Source organism: Cupressus sempervirens, chromosome 1, assembly GCF_028749045.1.
Source record: "Cupressus sempervirens isolate cs-2001-9-10 chromosome 1, ASM2874904v1, whole genome shotgun sequence".
Taxonomy (NCBI): Eukaryota; Viridiplantae; Streptophyta; class Pinopsida; order Cupressales; family Cupressaceae; genus Cupressus; species Cupressus sempervirens.
This window is the reverse complement of record NC_143118.1, coordinates 745,062,499-745,083,353: the sequence shown is the minus strand read 5'-3', so window position 1 is coordinate 745,083,353 and position 20,855 is coordinate 745,062,499. Positions and strand designations below refer to the sequence as shown.

Genomic DNA, 20,855 nt, shown 5'->3' with positions numbered 1-20,855 from the left:
TATAAATACCAAAAAAATAGGACTATGTAATTGAGCCATAATTATGGTGAGTTAGAAGGTGCAATTTGGAGGGATGATGGTAATTGTAATTTAGAACATTCCAGAAAAAGAATAAGGTCAAAAGGCCCCACGGTTAGAAAGTTATTACAATTTTTCAATTTCTGGAGACCTCTTAAGAATGCTTCAAAGTCAGGTTTGAGGCACAAAATGACCTCGTATGGGCCTTAAAAATGAGGGATGAGAAAAGCTCCTCGATAGAGCTATAGAGAACTTCAAGAGCTTTCCAAAAATGTAAACGGTTCATCAATCGGAGCTACAGTTCAAAAGTTATGCCTCCCAGAAGTTCGGCTACTATTTTTGGATTCTTCTAATTTTGCGCCAACTTCTAATGCAACTTTTGGAGCCTTTTATTTTGGCGATGGATGCCAACTAGCACTTTCTATAATGTATTCCTAATCCTTAACCTTTGGAAATCTATTTAAGAACATTTTTGGCATTGTAAGAGGCAGTTCAGAGTGGATTTTGAGAGGAGGTATTGGGAGAAGAAATTCTCTCTAGATTTATACTATTGTAAGCCCATAGGGCATGTTTTGGAGTGTATTTTCTCTGCACTAAGTGTATTGGCATATTTTCATAGTTAATAAAGTTTTTCCCTTTCTTGTTGTGTCCATTCTATACTTGGGTTGTGTCTCCATCATATGTTGATATCAATAACAAACATAGTCATGAATGCAAAATATCAATACTCTCCAATGCTTAGGATACTCCCACAATCTAGTATCATCAACATTCATGCTAACATTTTAGACACTTGGTAAAGCTCCTCCTATAATATCATCCTAATCTATAAATGTATCTTTCCCTAAAATAGTTTGGATGAAAAAGTACATCTAATTCTCCCAATGGAAAGCATGTGAGTTTCCTTTTACTCTATTCAATAGGGTTATGATATCCTTAATCTTCAAAACCATGTGTTCTCTACTTAGAAGGCATGGGAGATGGGAACCACTTCTTTCTAGTTTAAGAAGCCAAACCATAGCAATTGCATTATTGTACTCATTAGTATTGATGGTTAATTGGGCATAAGATGAATTGATAGTTCAATCCTCATAAACTTTGTGTGGAGGAATTTTCAATGTATCCATCATGACATCTCTATTAACATATACCAATACTTTTCGACTTTAGGTTTAGATACATTTCTCATTAGCATCATACCCATCTTGACATGCTAGGAAAATTTTTGGGCAAGGGATGGTGTTAGGAAAACTAGAGGCTTGCAACAACCCACTCTTAGAGACTTTTTTGGATATTGACCCTAGTTTTCGATTGGAGAATCTAGCTACTAATTTGTGAATGTCTTCATTGGTGAGGAATGTATCCTTAGTCTAAGATAGGGAACTACTTATGCCTAACTACTTCTCTTTTTTTAGGAAATTTGGGGCGAAACACAACCATGAACAATTGGGATTGACTAGCCACAAGGAGAGAAAAGATGGAAGAAAATACACATACAAGAATCTAATTTGAAGGAAAAGAAATAAAATCCAACATAACAAAAATGGAGGACTCACCATGTTGGTAGCATGAAAAAATTATTGGTAATGGGGCCTAACGCCATCTTGTTGTGTCTCCAGACAAAAATAGAACTCTTACCTTAAACATCAATAAAAAATGAATGAAAAGGAAACAAAATTTTTAAAGAATGTGACCTAGAGCAAAATAAGTACAAATGGATGTGAGTATAAGTGAAATGACAAGGTATTTTCCATCATTAGATTTTTCCTTCAATTTTGCACATACCAAAGCATATCTTTCCATAATTACTATTAATCACTAATTAATATGTCTTTTCCATGAATTTTAGGAAAGAAAAATCATTTTTTTGTATTGCCACTTACTTAGACATGTGTCTCTACTGAGGTGAGCTTTTAGACCCATGAATTATGAACCTTTGAACTAATAATAACATTTCAATGTTCAAGTTAATTGGTTGTAATATATGGGAACTGATTCTCATAAGATGATAAAATTTGAAGATTACTAATTGAATTGATGAACATGATCATAAAATGTTCCAATGGTCAACTTCACTAATGAGAAGCGAGGTTCGATTGGTGGACAAATATTCTAAGCTTAGACTAACCTAATGCTATGAACCCATGAAATTATGAACTTTGAACATTGAATACTTATGTGTAGAGTTCAAGTTCAACATTAAGTTCAAGAAAGAAGGAAATGCTTAAAAAGAATGGACCTTAGATGTTTTGAACTAGTGAACTCCTAAACTTTTTGGTTTATTCTCAAGACTTATTCCTAGAATGGAGGTTTCTCTTTGCATGTGAAAAATGGATATGACATGGAACATACATGGGTAACAAGTCTTAACAACTTTATGACTTTTTCAAACATTAGAATAGGTCTATCTTCCCAATTAAATTGGCAAGGTCTCTTAAGACCTTATGGAAACCAAAATACTAATTTGAACCCTGTATTCTACTCCTTTGAACTCTTTATGACCCAATAGAACTTATAATAATAGACTCAATATAGTTAAATATGGCTTTACTACTCTTGATTACATCATTAAATGGCCATTTAGACCTTGTAGATGCAATTGTTCCATGTATCCTTCATTAGGGCCATATGGTGACCTTGGTAGTACTTCTTGAGCCTCTTGTGCTTTGCACCACCATGTCCTCGATGATTTTTCAAAAGCTATACTATTTTCCATGTGTGGGTGAAGATATCCACTTTCCTTGTAATAATATCTCCTATGAATAGCCCTTAACAACATTAGTATACTTTCTTATTGTGCTTAATATTCTATCTTAAATGATTATACATCATTTAAAAACCCTTCTCAACTAAATATTAATAAAGGAAATCTCTTTATGATTTTATAACAGAGTAGAACTTAAGTGGTTTTACCCTGTTAAAGCTTTGGATGAGTCCAACAATGGCCCATGTTGAATACACATATATATGTTGTCTTCCATGTTGAGAATGGATCATCTATGGTATCAATTTGTAAAGTTCTCTTATCAGTGGCTATGTGTTCGCTTAGCAAGAATGGTGACCATGAAATCTCTATTGAATAATTACAGTCCTCCAAGAGGTAACCAACAACACCTCCTTGATGAAAGGTGGTCACAGATGAATGCCCTTTCCTATGACCATGATTTTGGGTGATAAGGAAAACTATAAATTCCCACTCACTTTGACTAAGAGAGTCACCCACATAGACCAGCCTTTTAACCCTCAACATTTTTAGAAAGTAAGATGCATTGAACCTGCATGAACATTAGTCAACCATTTCTTTGTACAACATTGGTATAGATCTAGAAAAAATAAAATCATAAGAAATACAATATTGTATGTAAGCAAATTTCTCAACACTATACAACATAATTACTATTGAGAAAAAGTCCTTTAATGAGAGTAGTCCTAGTTTGGTTGTGACTCTATTATGACATTGTTAGCTTGCTTTGATTCACCCATCAAAACTTTCTTCCTTTTTTATAGAATAGTGGGCTCCTACTAGTAGTTGTATTCTATTTCTTATGATGGATTACTAAGTTGAAATGTTGAATACATATTTGTACCAAATATTATATAGACTTGTATCAATTAGAAGATAGTGTTCATAGATTAAAATAACTAAAACAACTTAGCCAATACATTGTTTTTTATTATAAAGGATTATAGAAAAAAAATTTCTTACTCTTAATAAAATATGACATAAGATTCATTTGCATCAACATTTTAGATCGTAGTATATATTTAGTACGTTATATTGAACTCGATCAAATCACATTCAGATTGGAATTTTAGTATAAAAAAAAGTAACAAAACCACATGCACTGTGAGTACAAGCAAATATCAAAAAGATACCTTGAAATATCATAGTCAAGGGGCTACAATTCCCCATTCTTGTATTCAATATCCTTCCTACCATTACTTTGATAGTTAAAATCTAGGCTAGAATGCAAGAACTTATCTCCAAAATACATATCACACAATTCATTATAAATCCAATTAAGATAACAACATCACTATAATCTTGTAAAATAGTTAAATTCATTGAATGGACATTTCTCTTGTTGTTCTCCACAATTCTAAATATAAAATAACCTAATGACTAGTTTCCTACCAACCATATCAGGTCACTAGAAGCTAAAACAAATTTTCTACATAGCTATTTGAAGCACTTTGATTGTAATTAGTTGCTTTCTCTCCTCAAGTTTGATGTATTTAAAATTCATTAGAATTCTACAAGGTCTACAAAATTTGCACTCATAAAACACATCAGACCCTTTCAAATCAACCTTGTACAGATTAGAAACTAATCCACTATCTATTGATCTCAGATTAGTTTTCACAATTGAGTGTTAACACACTTAAGAAATTTTCTAAGTTCATGCTTAGCATAATATAGATGTTGAGTTGCAATATGTGCCAAGCCAAGAATTTAGTAACTGGCGAGTCATTCAGATGTCGAGCAAATAGATAGTGTCGAGTAAACTATATGTGCCAAGTGAACAATAGATGTCGTGCAAGTTCAAGTGCCAAGCAAGATAGAATTTAGTATGTGCCAAGCATTAGTAATCAGTAAGTGCCAATAAATACATAATTAACATAAGAGTTTGTGCCTTCACAAACTAAGATGTAAACCATTTTTGAGCTGACATGTGGATAGATCTTGAAGCTTAGAGATAAGATCGAATCTATTTGGATTCCCTATGTAATCAACATGCAACCAATGAGAAAAATGGAAGGATTTGAGCGATAAAGTTGGATGAATCTCAATTTTAGATTCATACCTAACCCTAAGTCACAAAATCTTTTTAAGGAGATGAAGGCCCATACTTTATAGTGTGTGAGAAAGAATGTATGGGAGGAGATAATGCTAGAAAAGATTTGAAGGAAGTGAAAGGGGTGAATTAATAAAGTTGAAGGTGAATTAGAAGAAGGAAAAAATTGCATAATTAGTTAGCAAAAAAAAGGATCAAGGTTACAGAATTTTCATATTAGATCAGTGAGGGTCAGATTGGACAAAACAAGGATCTAAAATCAACAATGTCAAATTGTAAGTGTATCAGATCAAACATTCTATTGTACTCTCTAACAATTGTTACAATAGAATGAAATCCTATGGATTTAGGTTGGTTTAACAACCATTGTATAAATCCTTTAATAGGGTGACATTCCAAGTGAGTGTTCTAAAGTCCTTTAGCCAGGCACATTTCTAACAGGGTGTTAAAATCCTTTAATAGGGTAGGATCTAACAATACTTGTAAGCCTTTAACAGGGCAGACCTTTCACAAGGCAGATCATGAGAATGGTCAAAATATGTAACCTTAACAAGTGAACTTTATTGCTATAGTAGTGAAGAGTTGTCAATTTCATCCCCACCCTAGTTTTACCTTCTCATTGGGGGGTTTCTAGGTAATCATATCTAGTGTCAAGTGTTTATGTGGATGCATTTTCTTTACATGTTATTTCTATATGTTTATGCATGCAATGTTTTAAAGTTAAAATTTTTAGTGGTTAAAGTTCAGTACTTTTGATTCACCCCCCCTCTCAGAAGTATACTTCCCACTTATTGATTCTAACAATTAGTATTAGAGCCTAGTTCTCATTAGGAGAAACCTTACAACTTGAAGAAAAGATCTTGAGATGGAAGTCTACACGTTGGGAAAGACCATTGAGAATCAGGAGATTGAGATACACCTCCTACTACAACAATTAGATGAAGCTAGAGATGCTTTGAGGAGTTTGCTAAAGAGAAGGAAAGAGATTGCCATAGCTGAAAATGACACCCAATACAAGGAGATTGACACTTCAAAGTTATTTATAGATGGTAACTCTTGTGAGTTTGATGCAATAGTTGCAGATCTCATGGATAAGAATAGAGCACAAGTTGAGGAGATCAGAAATCTCAAGTTGGAGCAAGAATCATAAGCAATACTACTATGTGAGGTGATTGAACAAAAGAAGAAAGCTATAGAAGACAAGGCCATGATTGAAGAAGACAAATGAATCTTATCAAATAGATTAGAAGAAAAATCACCATAGTTGTCAAAAATCTCAAACATGCAGTTGGATACTCTAAGTCAAATGATGAATGCCCATCATGAGTTGAATATCAAAGACATTGAGATAACTACATTGAAGTCACAGAATCAGCAATTGTAGAATGACCTAAAAAGAGAGGAGAAGTTTGCTGAAAGCTTCAACAAGCCAAATGAAACCATCAAGTACTTTGAGCAACTACTGAAATCCCCTAGATTTGGTAAAGACACATCAAGTTTGGGTTATACCAACACTAAAGAAGGAAAGTCATCCAAGACTACTGAACAAAGGAATGATAAAGGCAAGAACTCTAAACCTACTTGTCATCACTTTGGAAAGAAAGGACATACAACTAATATTTGCAGGAACAAGAATGGTAGTCAAAATGCTGAGCCAAAGAACATGACACATTGTTACGAGTGCAACAAACAACGTCATTAGGCACATGAATGTAGAACCAGGACCATGCATGCACCAAAATTTGAAGGACATTGCTACAATTCTCATAAGTTTGGACACAAAGTCTTTGAGTGCAGATCCAAGCCCAAATGATCATCAAAAAAGGGAAGAAGCCTTGAAAATTCCTAAAATTGGGACTATAATACAAGACATAGCTATCACTACTGTCAAGAGTATGGACACATCCATGAGAATTGTATAAGAACACATTTTAGTGGAAGCTATAACAGATGGTTAATCCAAACTACATGCCTTAGTTGTTTAAAGACTGGTCATATCAACAAGCACTTCCCAATAAGGAAAAAGGCACCCAACTCAAAGTCAAACAAAGACACCTAAAAGGCAAGGTAGATGTTGAGCACATTAGAAGAGAGATGAATAAGACATGGAAGAAGAAAGCTGGATGCAACACATCAAATGAAGGGATCACTTCACCTAAAGGGTCAAGTGGTCATACTTCATCAAACTAAGTAAAAAGGTATGTGGGACTGATATTTAAATGGTTTATCATACATTAGTTCCTAGAATAAGTTAGTACTAAAAAGGATAGATCAACATGAATAAAGATGCAAGATTAAATCTTCAAGGTTTTCACATTGTTGCCAAATAAGGAAAGTTTCCGAGTTGTTTGCCAAAGTCAGTTGAAGCAGAGTTAGTAGTGGTTTTCGAGTAAAAGGAAATTCTTATTGAAGCCAAATAAGTGAAACTCCAGTGGATGCCGAGTGTTGGAAAATCAATGGAAGCCTAGTGAAACAAAAATTGCATAAGGAGCCAATTGGATAGCTATATATGCACTAAGCATTAAATTCTATGTAATGAAGTGTATAAGGTTGAGTTTTCGGTCATTTTTCATCATTGCAAACATAGAGCAAGAGAAAGAAGAGCACACAAGTGATTGGCGACTAGAGATTGAAGCATTTGCATAGTTTCTAATGGAAATTAAGCATCATTTCATCGAGCTAAAGGTATTTCTCAAGTGTTGAGCTATGCAGTTATGCAATTTTTACATCTTGAAACCCTAGTTTTTAGAAATGGCATCTAGCTCTAGGAATCCCAAGGACAAGGAACCATTTGAGGTTCAGTTGGTTAGTAATGAAGTTAAACAACCAGATTTTAGGCCAATTCCTGAAGTCATGTACAAAAATGACCCTGTTGGTGCACTATCCATAATTCCACCTAAAGTTGTAATGGTGCAAGATGTTAGAAAATACTATAATTGTAAAGTTGGAGCAATTGGTGATATGGAGATTCAACAAGCCTATGACAAACTATGTGAGAATGGGGTATTGAAGGAGGAATTTTAGATTGTTGAAAGGAAGGGCTTAACCCATGCCCTAAATTTTCCTACAGTTTTCAAGATGGAGTGGATAAGAATAGTTTTGAGTAGGATTTAGGATGGATGCCTATGGTTAGAGAGTGGACCTATCAAATTGTTAAAGAGAATCATACATGGGGTGACAAGATACCCAACCCTAGAATAACCAAAGACCTTGAGAAGTGATTCAAAAGAAGCCATTAAAAAGAACACTAGGGAAAAGTGGAATAAAAGAGGCATGACTATTGACACAATCAGAGATCCACTTGTAGAATTTTTTGTTAGGGTTATATCTCACAAATTTTACTAGTCAAGCCAACTAAATAGTGTACCATGCATTGCATTTGATGTGGGATACAAACTTGTTAAGAAGGGTCATACATATGATATGGAAAAACTGCAACTACAGTAGATTATGGAGAACCTAGGAGCGATAAGGAGATCCAAGAGAGCGATAAGGAGATCCAAGAGTGCTCAATGCAAGTTTGGATCAATTTTGATATGTATATTTTTCTATGTTCAAAATGAATTTCCCTCTTTTGGTAAGATAAGTTGGAAGACCAATAGGTCTATAGCTATCTAGGTAAATGAGTACATAGAGCAAATGGGAGCCAATTTTGAAACCCTCATGACAAGCTATTTTGAGGACTTTAAGAAGTCCATGAAGCAAAGACTAAGGATTCTAGCCTCCCTAGTAGATCAATATATCAATGAAATTTTTTTCTTAGTTGACATTGATTACACTTATATCCAAGCAACAGTACCAATGGTGAGATGGCTAAGGCCATTAGGATATGAAATTAACATTGATGAGGCATTAACAACAATCACAACATTGCTTGTAGAAGAGATTGATAAAAGTGCACAACCTTTTGGCACTTTTGATGTTGTAAAATCTGAAGTGGAAATGGAGTTGAAAACTGCTTCAACTCTAAAGAAAAATGATAAATTGGTCAAGAAACTTAAGACCAAATTTGGAGAATGGATTGCAGAAGGAGAAGAAGAAGAAGATGAAGATGATGAAGAAAAAGAACAGGGCCAGGAGCCACTTGACTTGACACAAGGCATAGGAGAAGATGCTAAAGAGGAAGAAGGTGTCAAGGAGGAAGAGCAAGCTAAGGAAGCACCAACCAAACTAGAGCCCAAAAAGAGAAAAGCTCAGAAACAACCTACAGCACAGCCCAAGGGCAAAAATATTGCCAAGCCAAGTCCAACTAAGCCTACTACAAGGAAAAGTACAAGAGCCACAACGAAAGAGGCTAAGGAGCAAGAGAAGAAGAAGGCTACTAAGCAACAAGTTATAGCCAAGGAGAAATTAAGAAGAAAACATATTGCACCTCCTAAATTTGATGAAGAAAGGACTAAATCAGATGACAACAGACAATTTAGAATGGTAAGTCACACCACCAAGTTTGATTTGGAAAATATATTTGATAATATTAAAGATAATGCAGACTTAACTGGCTTAAAGGGCATTAATTTTAATAAATTGAGTAGGGAAGAACAAAACATGGTTGAAGAATTAGTCTATACCATGATGGCCAAGTTCAAGAACACTCCACTTGAACTTGACAATTCAATGCCCAAAGAGTTATATTCTATGGTTGAAAATAAATGGCATTATTGCCTTAATATGGAAAAGGAAATAAGAGAGTCTATATTGGCAAGAGTAATGCCTGAGCTCACAAAAGGACAAATAACTAAGCCCAATAAGAAGCATGGGAGAAAATTTGAACCAAAATATAGAGCTTTCAACATTCTTCAAAATAAGATTGAAGATGTTGTTAAGAAGTCCACTCAAATGTGGAAATTGATCTATGCCCTAACAACTGTCAAAGAAGGAGAGGAAGATCCCTTTGAGGGAAGAAAAAATGGAGAAGAAGATGACAATGATAAGGAAGGTGAAGGTGAGAAGGAAAGGGAAAATGACACAGTGGAGGAGGAAATACAAAAGGGAGATAATATGGTAATTTCTGAAGAGAAGCACACAGAAAAAAGTGTGCAAGACACACAATTGCCACCTCCAAGCCCTCCACATGACAAAAAAACACCTACAGAAACAATAAAAGTAAAATATTTTCCAGATAACTCTGGTCAAAACATCAATCCATTGACTATAGAGGATCTTAAGAAGATCCTTGACCAATAAACTCTACAAGCCCACTTATGTAGTAATCTAGTATTGGTCAACGTAGATGAGTTGTAGAAAGTAGTAGCTGAATTGACTAGGGACAAGATGAAAATACAAGAAACATCTTATATCATCCCTATAGCTACAAGTGGACAACCTAAAGAGAAAGATTCACAAGATACATTAGCTAAGGTTGATTCCATAGATAAAGTCACCACAACTGCTAAGGAGCCTAGGAAGGACCAAACAGGACAGGTGGATACTTCTATTCCTACTACACAAGTAGAAGGTGCACCACCAAAAATAATAGTTATTGACCAAGGAAGATTAGGGGAGGAGAAGGAGACCCCAAAGGAAAAGGAGCAAGAAGAAATTCAAACCTTGGTAAGTTTTCCAACCACTGGAACTCCTACAAGAATACCTCAAAAGTTGAGCACTGAAGCAATACCACTGCAAATTTTAGCACCAGGCTTGAGCTCTACAAAGGTTTCAAGGGTAATTCACTATGAAGACCCTACATTAGATGAAGAAATATTCATTTCAAAGTATGACTATGTGACCATGAACATTGATCAAATCAATGAAGTGCAAGAGGCACTAGAAAGGAAGAAGAAGCAGGAGATACTCAAAAATGAGTATAAACAAAGGCAAGCATTAATTTAAATAAAAGACATCTTTCTAGATGAACTTAGCTTGTAGGCACCTAATGAAACAAAGCCAATATTGGAACAACTACTAGAAATAGTTGAGCAAGTGACCAATGAAGACTAGAAGACAAATTTCAAACTCATGGAATGGTCTAAGAAAAAGTTCCAAGGAAAGGTGAATGAGAGAACATCCAGTGAAATAACACTATCATAGGTAGAGCTGGCCAAGAAAATTTAAAAGGTGAAGACAATACTTGAGAATATATTCTCATTATACACAAAATTATGTGATCCATCAATCTTCACACAAGAAACTAGCTAGAGAATATTGAGCTTGAAAAGAAATTAAAAAATATCAAGCATGCAATTGCCTAAAGATCTAGCTCAAAGTGAGAAGCATTTTCACACAACGTTCACACACAAAAGGAATTAGTTGTATTGATAGTAGAAGAGGCTAATACAAGAGCCACATTAGTTCAAATACAAGCCTCCCTAACCCCTCACATGGAGATTCTACAAAAAGAACTAGCCTATGCAAAAAATGTATTGAAGAAAGATCCTAATCTTTCAACACTAGATGGCTTAGTTCACCTTGCAGTAGAGATAGCAATACAAATAAAATCCCTAGAAGGTGCAATACAAAATTGGGATGCTGCTCTGAGAATTTTAATGGAAGTGAACAAAACCTTCTTGGAAAAATATTGAGTCAGTGTATAGACCCTTTCACATAAGTGTCAAAATGGGGGAGAAATTGTAAAAAGGAAGAAGATAAATAAGGCCAGAAGGAAACTTAATCTGCAAGGGGAGACATGTGAAAGGGGGAGCTAAAATGAAAGGGGGAGTATAGAGAGAAGAAAGGATGAGATCAAATAGAGCATCTACCAAGAAATAGGGCATAACATAACACATTAGGTAAAGAGTATCAAAATTCAAAATAAAGACAAGGAGTATTAGCAGAGGCAAATCTATCTACTCAGAGAGATTTTGGATACAAGGAAATGGCACATCAACTCAGGGGGAGACACAAAATTTTGAGGTATGTAGCCCTTCAAAAAAATTTGAATAGTTTTGAAGTTTTGTATATATTTCAAACAAAATGTATATTATACTCAAGGAGATTAGTTTCATCATGTATAGTTAAGTGTTTTTCCCACTCATGTCAAAGGGGGAGATTGTTGATCTCAGATTGGTTTTGACAATTGAGTTTCAACACACTTCAGAAATTTTCAAAGTTCATGATGAGTATAATATAGATGCCAAGTTGCAATATGTGACGAGCCAGGAATTTAGTAAGTGCCAAGTCATTCAGATGCCAAGCAAATAGATAGTGCCAAGTAAACTATATGTGCTGAGTGAACAATAGATGTTAAGCAAGTTCAAGTGCTAAGCAAGACAGAATTTAGTATGTACCAAGCATCAGTAATTAGTAAGTGCTAAGCAATATAGAATCAACATAAGAGTTTGTGTCTTCACAAACTAAGATGTAAACCATTTTTGAGCCAACATATGAATAGATCTTGAAGCTTAGAGATAAGATTGAATCTATTTGGATTCTCTATGCAATCAACATGCAACTAATGAGAAAAATGGAAGGATTTGAGTGAGAAAGTTGGATGAATCTCAATTGTAGATTCATACCTAACCCTAAGTCACAAAATCTTTTTAAGGAGATGAAGCCCCATACTTTATAGTGTGTGGGAAAGAATGCATATGAGGAGATAATGCTAGAAAAGATTTGAAGGAAGTGAAAGAGGTGAATTAATCAAGTTGAAAGTGACTTAGAAGAAGGAAAAAATTGTAGAATTAGTTAGCAGAACAAAGGATCAAGGTTACAAAATTTTCATATAAGATTAGTGAGGATCAAATTGGATAGAACAAGGATAAAAAAATAGCAATATCAGATTGTAAGTGTATTAGATCAAACATTCTATTGTACTCTCTAACAATTGTTATAGTAGAATGAAATCCTATGGATTTATGTTGGTTTAACAACCATTGTATAAAGCCTTTAATAGGATGACATTCCAATTGAGTGTTCTAAAGTCCTTTAGGCAGGCACACTTCTAATAGGGTGTTAAAATCCTTTAACAGGGTAGGATCTAACAATCCTTGTAAGCCTTTAATAGGGTAGATCATGAGAATGGTCAAAATATGTAACCTTAATAGGTGAACTTTATTGTTGTAGTAGTGTATAGTTGCGGGTGTCATCCCCACCCCAGTTTTACCTTCTCATTGAAGGGTTTCTGGTTAATCATGTTTGGTGTCAAGTGTTTATGTGGATGCATTTGCTTTACATGTTATTTCTATATGTGTATGCATGCAATGTCTTAAAGTTAAAAGATTTATTGGTTAAATTTTAGTACTTCTGATTCAACCACCCTCCCCACCCCCTCTTAGAAGTATACTTCCCACTTGTTAATTCCAACACTATTATCCAGTTGTAATGTCATTCCTTAATGTTAAATTATGTTGCAACCGACCTCTAAAACATAGAAATTATAAAATGGAACAACCTTAAGGTCTATAGATGTTTCTATTGTTACATCTATAAAACTATGAGTGCTTTCAAAATAAATATAAATCAACATAATTGATTGCTTCACTTCACCTTTTAATCTTAATTTATGACATTGGTGATTCATGGTGTTTTAGCAAGAAAAATGTTGGGTATTTCATGTTGTTTTAGGTCCATTATATGGGGATTGTTCTTCTATTTCTAGTGTTTTTTTCACAATCAATTTTAGAAGCCTACTTTTTTTTTTGTAAATAAATTTAATCATGCAGATCCTTCCAATAGATACATATGTATATCCCTCTATCCATGTGTGTTAATATTTATTAAAATCCTCATGAACATATATAAGTAATGATAGTTTTCATAACTCTTTGATTCCTCCTTTGCAATCAAATCTATGTATATATAGAAAGAATCTTGAATCTAGTGTATGGACATTATTCTATCATAGAGGCATACACCAGTCATAGTTAAAATTTTAAATGATAAAAAATTTATGACAAAAGGTTGATGAAGCCTTGTCATAATAGGAACTAGTTGGAAAAACAGCACAACCAGAAGCTAAAAAAATGTGTTGTTTCTCTTTATTGGAAATCAGATTTACTAATATCATAAAGTCAGAAATGGGATAGCCCTTAAGAGAGGAGCTTTCAAAGCCACTTAAAGAGATAATTGCCAATGTATTTCCTTGGGTTATAGTCAAGCTAGATGAGACTACTTCTTCAAGTGGATTACCATGCATGCAACAAATAGTGGTGATGCTTTAGTGTCCTCTATAAATGAGAATTTAGGTGGTGTGCAATCTACTAGAGATACTGTTGTGGGAAAGATGATCGACGCTAATTTCTATGGACTATCATTGGTACTGGTTTTGGTTAAGTTGATGTCTAATTGGCTCTATAATTTAATCATGTTATTTTTTATGCTCTAGTTATTGTGTAGAAATTAACTTTGAGAAAACCTCACATGTGCAATGAGTGAGGTCTCAGTTTGGACCAAGTATGATTTGTTTCTTCTATGTTATCTTTTTTCTTAAAATTAGTTTTCAGCGTATGATTTTCAAGTAGTTGACACTTGAAGAGATTATTTTTGATATTAAGGTAACATTATGATCTCTAAAGTGACATTTGGAATTCTATATCATAAGACATTATTTCTAATGTATTATTAAATATGGCAGGTCAAAGAGAGCAAGAGGCTTGTCAATTGTGTTCTAAAATATCTAAGACATGATAAAATTGAAGTAGGGGTTCTATTTGATATGTTATCTATATTTTTCATCAGAACTCGCATCGAGTACATGTTCTTAAAAGAATTTTACATAATTGAGGTTTTCTCATTATTCATGTATTCTCATTATATTTGGTTAATTTTAGACAAATATGCTATAGATGATTGTATGCCTATTTCATTTCTAATTTTATTTTCTATAAATGGAACTATAGCCCCAAAATCACATGTTTGTACTTTCTTATTTTATGATGCATTTTTGTAGCAGTAGTGGTTAGTACATTATAGTCTTGTTTAGTTAAATTAAATGTGATTTCCAAAGACTTTGAAACCTATGGTTATGCTTGTGTAGAGTATTACTCACATAAATATGTGAAATAGTCAAGATATTCATGCCACATTTCTTTTGGAAAAATGAGTATTGTATATATATTTTTGAAGCAACCACTATCATTGTGGCATCTAAATGTTATTTGGTGTAATATCATGTAGGTTTCACTAGTAATAGAGCCTAAGGACAAAGAAATCTCTGCAATATGTAGCTCATATCTCAGGCATTAAAAGCTTTGCATATTGCTAATATAAAGTACAATTATTTGGAAAAGTTACTCAATAGCTTACAGCCTTTGGGGAAAAGTAAAGGTGCCTCAACAATTTTAGCATAGGGCCTTGATGTCATGGATAAGGTTTTATAAAAGAAACTACATCTATTCATTCAAAATGATGTGATACAGATAACTCAATTATGTGTAAAAAAACCAAATGTTTTGCAACTACATATTTCTACACATTAAAGTTCAATTTTGAATGTTATTTACTTATAGTTATCTTTTATTGTTGTTTTGAAATTACTTGAGTCTTGTTCTAACAATAGGCTATTGGATATAGGGAAGTCATTTTGTACACTTGTAAAAATGGTGTTTGATGGATTTTCATAGATTCCATAAATACAACATAGGATATTAAGACATTTCATTCCAATGTTGAAGAATTGATAGAGAAACATATTTTAGTAGTTACTATACCTCAAATATCACTAGAGACAAGCTCAACTAATTTAATCATATATTTTACACTTTCTATTATAAAGACACTTGCCAAGGGGCAGCAAAGTTTTATAGACCCTTTTATGATGCCTGTAGTTCATGTTCTTTAATGCTTCACAAGGGAGATGGGAACAATTACTAGTTTTATTGGAAAAAAAGTATTCTTACTGTCTCTTTAATGCTTTTAGTTTTATGAGCTGGCTTAAGTCATGCATCTTATGAAAATTATGAAGTGACCTAAGTGATGAGACATCATCTATTCTAAATTTTCCCATAGATAAGTAATTATTGTTTTAGTGTCCTTAATACATTTTCACTTACTTCATTTTGGCTACTATAACTTCTAAAAATAAGCTCTTTTTTGCTTTATTAGTGTGCAATGTCATGTGGGCTCAGTAATCACCATTTTATTTTGGAAAAGAAAAATACTTTATAATGCATTTGTTCATCTTTTCTTACTTTAAAAAAAAACCATTTTTATTGTGTAACTACATGATCAAAGGGTGGATGCAAAATCTATAGCTACAATTGCATATTTGATGCATGCCTTTGGTGTTGTTACATCAACATTTAAGGCAATACTTAAACTCATCAATGGAAGAGAAATGATTGTACCTAAATGTAAGCACTTGACTATGTAGATATTGAAAGCTAAACTATCAAAGAAAGGAACATATTCTAGTGTATTCCTTGCAATACTTGATATAATGAAAGATTGGATTGAAATGACTTCAAGTCAGCTAGCTCTAGAACTCATAATGCTTTACATGACAAGGAAATATTCACATCTCTTTAAAAGTAATCGCAAGTAGATAGAAAAAATATTTTCCTAGCATTTGTGGAAGAGTGGGATGTGGAATACCTCCATTTACTTTATTGACTATGTCCAGACTCAACCAAAGAGTGATTCGTGTCTTTCTTCCTTACATTGTATGCCTTTCATAAATAGGCGAATAAACTAAGTTATTTTGTAAATATATGTGGTTTTTTTTTCAAGTAGCCACTACCTCTATAGTAGGAAGTATTTTAGAAGGTGGAAAGGTAATATATATTGGGTTTAAGAGAAAAAGATCCTGAAGTGCAACAAAAATTATTTGTGCTTTGTCATGTCTCTCTAGGGAAGTCATTGTTCACAAGAATACAATATAAAATACAAATATAGGAATGAGAAGCTTTGAGTAATTGCTTCTTGCTAAAATAAGGTTTAGATCTTCTAGCAATCTCAATAAAGCATGAGCCAATTACACTTGTTCAAATTCAGCACAAATGCTTCCCCTAATAGCTTCAAGTAGTGTTCTAGAACATGATGGGGCACAAAAAAATTAGGTAATGCTCTAAAAGAGGTAGATGGTACTCCTCTTACCTTCTTGTCTTATGAGAAGGCATTGTAAAATTTTGAATGAGATAAGAAATCTTTGCATTTTTTTCTTATTCTCTCTGATTATGAAGGTTTCTTTATGTATAGGCTTTTTTAGGAAATACATGTCTACAAATTTGTTTGATTTTGTATTCCCTAATTGTTGGTTCAACTTATTTGTGACATGGTTCCTAATAAGTTATAATATTTTAGATTATTGATCTTGTGACTCGTTTCAGAGGACTTGCTCACATGTATGTAAATATCATATATCATATGTGGGTGTTAGTATTTCCAATTATATGGGCTACCCAATAAAAAGAAGAACAAGTTTTATTGGCTAAACCAATGATTATCCTATTGTTAAAGGAATATCATAGTAAACAACAAGACAAGAGGCCAAATGTAGCACAAGCACTACTAAAAGGATTTTATTTGAGTTAGACTCATCCTAAAATAGCAAGTGAGCTTATTAAGTTTCTTGGTAAAACATACAATGCTTGGCACATAGTTGTTTCTTTGTTGAAAAGTCATGTCTATGGGTAAAGCAACTCAAGGCTAAAATGTATCTTTGGGAGAAACAATGGATATTGTGTACATGCCAACTGAATCAATAGGAAATTCTAGCAAATTTTAGTAAAGTTGTCAACTATGAAATATCACTTGACTATCTATGGAAGATTCCTGAGTGGAGTTCTCTAAAAGATAATGTGATTCCAAAGGTACAAGTTAAAGATACATTGGAATTTTGGATGGTACAGGCATATTTGTCTCTTTGTGATGCTATTATTACTAGACTAAATAAATTTCATAGTAGAATTGTTCAACAAGTTGATCTAGCATTATATTAGTGGTAGAAATAATGTGAAATGTCTATACACTCTCATGTTCCTTTGTTGCAATAATTCTAGTAATTGGCAGAACTTCAAGAATCTACTAGAGTTCTTGTATAAATTGGTAATGGTAACAAGAAACTTTTTGCAGCTTCTCCACTTGAAGGGGTTCATGGTAGAGGTGAGGACCTTAAAAATATTCTTGAAACATGGAGACTAAGGATGTCTAATGAGTGGGATAATCTTTTTATCTAGTATTATTTGTTGTAGTTGAGGAATCACATGTGCAACATTGTAATTAATGCATTCAAAGATTTTTCAAACGTCAACACTCATCTTCATCAACTTGGATATTGGGATAAGGCATGGAGTGTCAAAAAGCTTTCCCATGTTACCCACAAGCAAGGTCTTTTTGATCTCTATGTAGTTGTGCTAAAAAATATGTATGGCTATGCAACCATGGAAGTTCAAGTGAGTTCTAAGTATCAGATATATTTTTTGTTTATCATGTTGAAAAGTTTTGTAGAGTATTTTTTCTATCAATTTGTAGTTTTAAAATCTCCACAATCATAGGATTTCAATTGCATTTATAGGAAACATTTGTGACAATAAGAGAGTAAGAAAATGCCTGTTGGAAATGAGAGGTGAATTAATGAATGATATTAGCTTGATTAGCAATGCCAATTTGTAATATTTTCCTATTCAACTTAAGGTAGAGAGCTTTCATCTTAAGGGGAATTTTTTGCAGAAATTGGGTGAGGGGGAAGTTATAATACTGTCTATTCCAATGATATCACTCTCTTCAACAATTTCTCAAAATGATGGATAAGCTAGGGCAATAATTGTGATAAAGTATGGCATTCCCCCCTTTAACCCAGATCCCATTTTTAATGTGACAAAAATTCTATGAGGCTTTCTATAGAGTTATCTCAAGTGAAGTGATGTTTTGACCATTACTGTAGGTCTTTCAAGAGACAAATGAAGATATCTAGCTAGAATATGCAATAAATTATTTCTTCATCATATTAAGCATGGTGTATCAAGTCCTATAAGTCATTTTTCTTGTGTTTTATATTTACTAAGCTTTGACACATAAAATGGGCCCATGGGAAAGGCATTGGACAAGTGTCTAGATGACATACCTTACTAGGTCTAGCTTTCATGGATACCTTAGTTGTTTCTTTCTTGTAGATACTTGAGGGAGCTCCTTGCAAGCTTGGTTCTCTAAAAGTAGCTAAAGTGTATCCCTAGGTCCATATGAAAATTTGGGTTTGAAGTGTTTACGCTTTATTTTTGTAAAGTGCTTTGTGCTGGTTTCATAATCTATAGGACATAATATATGTGGCAACAAATATTTAGTTCATAATTCTTTATGTATACTCATTACATAGAATTCTCATACAAAGACTGGTGAGTATAAATAGAAAATATTAATTAATAATTTGCATTTTTTCTACAGTTCTTTCTATTTTTCATCGTGATCATTTAATCTTGATATAAAATTGTGAAAGAGATTAATGTTATATATTTTCTTTATTATTGTTATGTCTATTTAAGCCATTAAATTGATACATTTCTACTATCCTTTTGAATTGTTAGTGTATTGTTATATGCCTAAATTACAATACCTAAATTATAATTATATGGTCCTAAGTTAATATGTACCTAAGTTATAGTTATACTATCCTAGTGTGACAATTTAAATAAGTCCTCAACCATTACAACCTTTGGAAACTGTAGAATCAACACCAAATATGTTTATTGATCCTTCTTCAATCATTTCATCTTTTTCAATTATATAAAAAATAATTATTATTAAGACATTGTCAAAACTATCAAAACAAATGTTTATTGTCTATTTTCACATTTCCCAATGGATTCTCCAATATACTTAATGACTAGTTGCCAAAGTAAGTTTGAAGAAACTTAATTTATTAGTCTTCAACTCTAAGTTGATTCCAAAGATATTATTTTTCTATTTTATGATTACACATTGCATGGTTTTTCTTTAAACAGTACTAACTCAATGGAAGAGCACCTGCTTTAAATGTAGGAGGATGGTGGTTCAATTCTATTGTGCCCTATTATGACCAAATATACTATTAAATATGCTACTAAATATACTAATAAATATGTGACAATATACTACTAGATGCATGACTAAATATGTTACTAAATATGTGATCAAATATACCACTAAATATGTGACTATATCAACTATCAAATATATAGCTAAATATGTGATTAAATATACTACTAATTATATGACTAAATATGTGACTAAATCAATGATCAAAATTAGTAACCAAATAAGTGATTAAAATTATTTAATGGTAAATTTTGTTGCATTATAAATTATTGGATATTAACTACTATTAGTCACATGACAAATTTTAGTCACTTATATAGTGTTTTTAGTAGTTTTTTTAGTCACATATTGTTATTTTTGTACTAGTGTTCGAAATTTTATGTCCAGTAGCCATAGATGTTCCACCTTGTCTTAAATCTTCCATTTCAAACATCTTTAGTATCTCCTTCATATACTTTGATTGTGTAATGTCTATACTTCCTTTCATTTGATTAACTTGCAAACCAACAAATAATTTTATCTCTCTAAACATTACCATCACACATTCTTTCTTTATCTCATTAGAAAATGATTTGCACAATAAATCATGTCCTCCAAATATGATATCATCAACAAAAAATTTAGCTAACAATATGTTATTCTCATATTCACTCTTCAAATACAAATTATTTTTATCATTAGTTCTTACAAAACCAATTTTTACCAAATATGTATGTAGTTTTTCATACCATGCTCTAGGGTCTTGTTTTAAAACATAAAATGCTTTGTGCAACTTACATAACATGTTCCTCTTTCCAAGTTCAACAAATCCTTCAAGTTGTTCAATGTAGACTTATTCTTCCAAGATTTCATTAAAAAATATAGATTTGACATCCATTTGATATACATTGAATCCTTTGTAAGTAACACATTGTTGGAATTACAATAGGAAAGGTAAAATTCTGAGGGGGGAGGGGATGTGGTGAACCAATAGTTTAGACTTGGACCCATAAAGCTTTCACCACACATCCATCTCATACATTCAATGTCTAAACTGAAATAACATGTAAATGTACATCTAAAACATGTAAGCAAGTAAACATTCACACACATATAACACTAGATATGATTACCTAGAAACCCTCCAAGTGAGAAGGTAAAATTGGAGTGGGGATGACA

The 20,855-nt window shown here is 32.9% G+C and overlaps 1 pseudogene; it reads right to left on the bottom strand.

Moving 5' to 3' along the window:
• LOC149580047 (protein trichome birefringence-like 6) overlaps positions 1–20,855 on the bottom strand; it is an 80,302-nt pseudogene that overhangs the window by 24,739 nt on the left and 34,708 nt on the right.